We start from the raw sequence: 7,091 nt of genomic DNA, 5'->3' as shown, positions 1-7,091 counted from the left end.
GTATAGTATGGCATAAAATTTCAAAAAACGTCATAGTATAATAAGGCATAAAAATGGCAAAAAACGTCATAGTATAGTAAGGCATAAAAAGGTCATAGTATAGTAAGGCATTAAAAGGTGAAAAAAATATCATAGTATAATAAGGAATAAAAAGGTGAAAAAACGTCATAGTATAGTAAGGCATTAAAACTTCAAAAAAAGTCATAGTATAGTAAGGCATAAAAAGGTCATAGTATAGTAAGGCATAAAAATGTCATAAAACGTCAAAAACATATCTTAGTATAGTAAGGCACAAAAACACCATAGTATAGTAAGGCATGAAAAGGTAAATAAAAATATCATAGTATAGTAAGGCATGAAAATGTGAAAAAATATCACAGTATAATAAGGCATAAAACGTCATAGTATAGTAAGGCATAAAAATGTCAAAAAAATATCATACTATAGTAAGGTAAAAAAAATATCAAAAAACCTCATAGTATAGTAAGGCATACAAAGTCATAAAAACGTCACAGTATACAACCTCATAGTATAGTAAGGCATAAAACGTCATAGTATAGTAAGGTATAAAAATGGCATAAACCGTCATAGTATAGTGAGGCATAAAAAGGTGAAAAAAACGTCATAGTATAGTGAGGCATAAAAAGGTGAAAAAAACATCATAGTATAGTAAGGCATAAAAACATCGTAGTATAGTTAGGTAAAAAAATGTCAAAAATCATAGTATAAGAAGGTATAGAAATTTCAAAAAATGTCATAGTGTAATAATGCATAAAAAGGTCAAAAAAAGGTCATAGTATAGCAAGGCATAAAAACATCGTAGTATAGTAAGGTAAAAAAAATATCAAAAAACGTCATAGTATAGTAGGCATAAAAATGTCAAAAAAATATCATAATATAGTATGGTAAAAAAATGTAGAAGACGTAGAAATTTCAAAAAGACCTCATACTGTAATAAGGCATGAAAACGTCAAAAAATGTCATTGTAAAGTAAGGCATAAAAATGGCATAAAACGTCATTGTATAGTAAGGCATAAAGAGTCATAGTATAATAAGGCATAAAACATCAAAGTATAGTAAGGCATAAAAGGTCATAGTATAGTAAGGCATAAAAAGGTGAAAAAAGCGTCACAGTATACTAAGGCATGAAAAGTCATAGTATAGTAAGGCATAAAAACACCGTAGTATAGTTAGGTAAAAAAATGTCAAAAATCATCATAGTATAGTAAGGTCAAAAAAAAGGTCAAAAAAGGTCACAGTATAGTAAAGCTTAAAAAGTCATAAAAATGTCATAGTATAATAAGGCATGAAATGTCATAAAAAAAGTCTTAATATAGTGAGGCATAAAATGTCAGAAATGTCATATTAAAGTAAGTCATAAAAAGTCATAAAATCGTCATAGTATATTAAGTCAAAAATTAAAAAAAATATTATAGTATTGTGTGCTAAGCAACACATAAACATATTCCTGACCTCCACATTAACTTGCTAATTTGTCTACACAGTTACCTCAGGTGTGCGCTGAAGTATCCAGGCTCCTTCCCTTCATCCTCTTCTGACGACCACATACATAACTTAATTAAAATGTGATTTCTGGAAATATATTCATCTTTGCAAAGTTTGTTACAATCTAAGATAGGCAACAGTTAATAGAACAACTTTAAACCGGAGTAATACATGTAGTTAAAAGTCCCAGTGCTGTTCAGAACTCATGGAGTGACTCTCGTCCAATCAAATTACTCTGTCGGAACTAACTGTTGTATAATGAGGCATAAAAAAGTCATACTATTCATGGTGGCACTCATTAAAGAATTTTAAACATGAATTGATGATGATGACATTTTTCTGAAGTCTGGTTCCATGGAGTCTTCTTGGAGTCCGTGTTTAAATGCCACGGAGCTTCATCTGCTCCTCAGCAATGACTGGTTCAGTGTTTACACACATCTATCCTCCAGTATCCTCGGAAAGTGTTAGGATCTCTGTTATTGGAGTTTTAAGTAACATCTGATGTATGATAACACACTGTACATTTCTGTCTTTCAGTGACTTTCTGGCAAACAAATATATATTTGTTCCTGCATCATCCATATGACATAAAAACATCAAATATCTCCTTATTTTGTGATATTAACAATCTTTTATAGTCATTGCCATGTTTTGTCACCTTCATCAAATGTGCAACAAGTCCAGTTAAGAGTTACCCCTTCAACACATTTCTAAACATTGATTTTTAATAAGGTCATAAAAAAAACACAGAAACCATATATTTTTTGTAGTTGTCATTTTTATTTGTTCTCATACATTCAGTGAGGTCTGTAACAAAACACAATGGTTCATCTTCTGTACAGTTAATTTCCCCAAATTAACTTTCTTTTATTTTTTAAGGGTAAGGTGTTACTTCCTTTTCCCCTACAGAGAACAACTGCTGTGATTGTCTCTGCATGTTTTAAAGGTCAAAGGTCACGAGTAGAGTTTAGATTTTGTTCGACAAGCACACTGCATGCTCTCTTATATGTTACCCATCAGTCAAGTTTTCCAGCAGACAGACGGTGCCATCACTGCCGCCCCCTGGCTCCATATGCGAGAGAGAAATTTGTCACTAACGAACAAACTAAATGAAAAAGGAAATGTGGTCAACATGTTAAACAGCAACCTGCTGACACACAGAGACAACATCATCGGCGGGAAACACTAAAGCCTGCAGGCCAACAAATCTCCATTAAGCTTTCCCAGGTCTGAAGAGCTGCAGGGAGAAGACAAGTTGTGACTTGGGATGGGGGGGGGTGCTGCATCTTTTCCAGATGAGATAATACAAGCCCTCTTCAAATACCTTTCTGCTCCATCCCTCCTTCCCCTGACGCAACTGATTAACAAGGAAGGAAACAGGAAAGTGAGGATGTCATGAGAAAAATGCTGAGCACATCAGTAAGACAGAGAGAGGCAAAGTCCGCACTGAGCTGCTTTCACCAGTCCAGTCCTGTCTGATTTACCATTAGATACTTCAAAGATGGAAACAAGGGAAGAAGGAAGTGTTTCACTGCTCCACTAACAGCTTTCTGCACTGGAGAAAAGTCCCTGATCCTTTAATTTACTGTTGAAGAGATTCATTCTTCCTCTTCTTCTTCACTCTTCACTTCAACTTCATCATTCATGCTGCAAAACTGAAAAAGTCTGACTTGTAGGAAAATGGTTTTCAAGTATCAGCAAACACAGTAGACCAGAAACGACCAATGAGCCAAATTCCCCCAAAGTCAGTGTCGTCCTTCAACTCCACTCAGAACAGTGTGGAATCAGTTCATCAGAGCCGAGCGTCATCAAAACAAATGAAAGAAAGAGGTGTGACGTTACAGGGGGAAGGTGTGTCGTCCTGATTGTGTCAGGTCAACTGAACCTACGTTATCCAAACCCACGAGGAATGTCATGAATGCTCTCTGCACCTCGTGTCATGGCGGTGCCGCCTGGACTCAACCGTGTACTCTCCTCACAGAAACCAAGAGTTTGGAGGATGGATTCAAGAGGTTGTTGTTGATGGTGGTGGCTTTGTTGGTTGTTAAGGCAAACTGCTTGACTCATGTGCCCAGACTTGATATTAAACAAAACAAGATGCAAGAATTTTAAAAAAAGAAAAAAAAAGAAGGCCTTTCGTTACAAAGCAGAGAAACCGGAGACGGCGGCCTAGACTACACCCACGTCGCTGTACAGTTGACCCCCGATTAACCTCCCAGGTAAATATAATCCTCCTCTGTATCACCTCTCACTCCTCATACCGGCCTATGAACACACCAGGATGCCAAGGTCTGGCGACAATCGACAGCCAATGAAAGACAAGTGTGTGTGTGTGTTTTTTTTTTTTTTCCTGTCCTGCATGGAAGTGGAAGACAAAAAAACAGTCCCAGCATGCAGGCTGCTATCAGTGCATCTGCTGGTCCTCCGTATCATTTTCTCTCTCGCACACACTTTGACTCATCGAGGCCCGTAAGGTCTCACAAACCAAATACTGGAGGATCAGTCCGGTTTCTGTCTCACGCCGTCTTTATCTGTCTGTCTGTCTCTGTTTCTCTTTCTTAGATACAAATCGTAAGCACTCATGCAAAAAAACGGTCCAGCGTGGTTCCAGTTCATTTCATGGACAAAGTGTGAACAAAATGTCAACAGTTTTCTAGTCCACCCACATTCAGACGCCTTCAGCGGGGCAGGTGAGAGGCCAAAAGGTCAACAGCTGACAACAGGCGACGTGGTGCAATCGATCGTCCTATTGAACAGAGTATGAAGATGTCAGACCCTGAGCTCAGGTTAAACACACACACACACACACACACACACATTCACACAAGGGTTAAAGTGATGAACTGGTTCATATTGTCCTTTTTTCTTTAAATATCAGGCAGCAGACGACTGTGATGGACTTTCCTTGAATGCAGCTGCAGTAAAAACAGCTGGATTCTTTATTTTTCAATCTCGTCTTTACGCTGCGTTTTAGAGACGTTTCCACCTGGTGATGACAACACTGAGAGAAAGAAATGATTACATGTAGTTTTTGGTGGGAAAATGGTCAAATTTGATTTGTTATGAGTCACTTTGCTTGATAATATAGTGTTCTCAGTGGTGCATGATGGATGTTAGTAAGTTAGTGTTTGATAACTCTTAGGAATTTGGACTGATCACAAAAACAGAGAGAAACTATTTGACTAGATTACATGGTCAATTTAATCACTTTCCCTCTCCCTGCAGTTCAGACCAGGACATGTTGGAAACAGTTGTGTATTAACATATTTTGTTTTTCTACTGTTGTCGCGACGAGAAAAACAAAACCCGATGAATATTCAGTCAAAGAAGGAAAAATTCATCGTCCATCACATGTGTCCTTCTTTTATAATCAGTTCCATCTTGACACACGGTGATTCATCACGTCTGTACACTTTGTTCAAGATGGTTTATCTGTCAGGATTTGTCTCAGGGATCACTGACAGGTCGAGTCCAGGTGTGTTTTAATACGATCACTCATTTTAATGCTACTTCTGGTAGAAGTGAATTAAACTAAAGCGTGTGGTGCAACCTAACTACTTTAATCTGATAGTTTCCCTTCAGCATAAACAAATAAACAAAAATACATTATACAAAGAAAACACTGAATTGGTAAGTGAAGAGTTTTTAGGTTGTTATTTTTTTACTTTTAAAATTCTTTATGGTAGCATGAATTTTGACTTAATTTTCATTTTTAACATTTGTTTGTATTCCATGTCCGTCATTAAATGCCATTTGGAGGCAGTTCACTGGGATTTGGGGAAAATATTCTTTTTTCTCTCCACTAGTATCCTGTCAAAGGAGACGGTGCATTACTTCATTTAACCCCACAATAAAAACTACCAACACTTCAGACCAGCAGGAGAAAGAAAAGATATTCTGATGTGTTGCAAGAGCATGTCTGATGAAAACGCTGCTGCAGGAAACTGTGATGATATGAAAATGTTTACATGTTGAAAATAAGTTGTTCAGGCAGGATATTTTCCTCACTCTAACATAGACAACTATAAACCTGTAGTTTGATTTTGCAGCTCTAAACCTTTAAAACTTCACAGTCTGGTGTTTTTTTTCCCACAGTAACACCTTAATATAATTTAGTTCTGTTTTCTCCCAGCATGAGGGAAACAAAACCAGCCACTAACGGTGCAGGGTGAGCTCTCTGTCAGGAGCATTCACGTGGAGGCCATGACGTCTTTTTTTTAAATTATTTTTATTATTTTATTCTAAAAAATCTCCCAAAGCACGAGATGGGAATTTCGTTTTGTTTTCTTCTTTAATTTTCTATTTTTCCGTCCCGTGCAGCTGCTGATCTGGTGAGATCTGGTCCTGCAGGCCGCAGAGAAACACCTCGTGCACGTGTGACGCGCTGCAGCTTCAGCTCCTCACAGGAAACGTGAAATAACGGATCTGTTACCGTTTCAGTCAGAAACGCTTACACCGCGCTTTTCCCGTCTCAGCCGGTGTTTTGAAGGTGAGCAGCTGTCTCACGCGGGACCCGCGCTTCCCTCAAACTCCTTAAACAATCCCACAAGATTGGTCGCAGCAAATGTTTGTTTGATGCAAATCCGAACAAATCCGCCGCTGTTGGTGGACACTCGCTGCGCTGTTTGCGCGTCTTGGCGCAAACATGTTTAATGTCCTGGTCGGCAGATATTTATTCAGCTGCTGCGAGCTTCATTTACATAGAGAGAGAGAGAGAGAGAGAGAGAGAGAGAACACACGGCTGGCTGCGGCTGAAACACGCTCTACACAGGCAGGGACAGACCACAATATGTATCGATCAGGATGATAATCCGATCGGGTTGATAGGAGGGATTATCGATGGCTTTCTTGGATGGGGTCAGTGGTTCCCAACATTTTTTTATTTTTTTTTAAGCTTTTTAAGAGAAACTCCTCAGACTCTTTCATCCGGATGATTTGAGGCTCGAGGAGGTAAAAATATGCACAAAGAGAAATGAACTTAATTTTGCTTAGCGCCGTTTTCTCCTTCGCTTTCAGATGTTATTGATCATTTCCCCAAACGTTTAGACATAGATGAGCATTTCAAACACAGAGCAGCATGGAGGGAGGGAACATGGATATTTTTAGAGGCCTGATGATAAATATATCAGTTTAATGCAGCAGAAATGTTTGTTTCTTCCTTTGTTAATTATCTTTTATAATTACTTTAATAGAGGATCAATTAATGAAAATCAATCAATCGATAACACTAACACACTTTAAAGCAAACACAGGAAAATCTTTGATTTCTGCCTCTGGTGTCAGGATACTCATTTTCAAGGTGAAACATTCTGCGCGGGAAAACTGATATTCTGAGTTTTTCCAGACAAAACTGTCAATTAATGGAGAAAATAATCAATAATCAAAAACTTAAACACATTCGTTAATTGAAAACCTTTAGAGAAAATATAAGACTGGCTGAACCAAAACAAGAACAACTGTAAATAACAAATGAAGTAAAAAATAATAAATAAAAAAAACTAACTGAATCAGATTTTCTTATGAGAAATTATTTGAAAAACCTCCTGTTTGTCTTGCAGAGAAGTGCGCACAACCTGCCCCTGCTC

The sequence above is a fragment of the Seriola lalandi genome, unplaced genomic scaffold, assembly GCF_002814215.2.
Source record: "Seriola lalandi dorsalis isolate HSWRI2012SDOR001 ecotype SW California unplaced genomic scaffold, Sedor1 jcf7180002054769, whole genome shotgun sequence".
NCBI classification, from domain to species: Eukaryota; Metazoa; Chordata; class Actinopteri; order Carangiformes; family Carangidae; genus Seriola; species Seriola lalandi.
The sequence above is the reverse complement of the archived record's forward strand: the minus strand, read 5'-3'. Positions refer to the sequence as shown.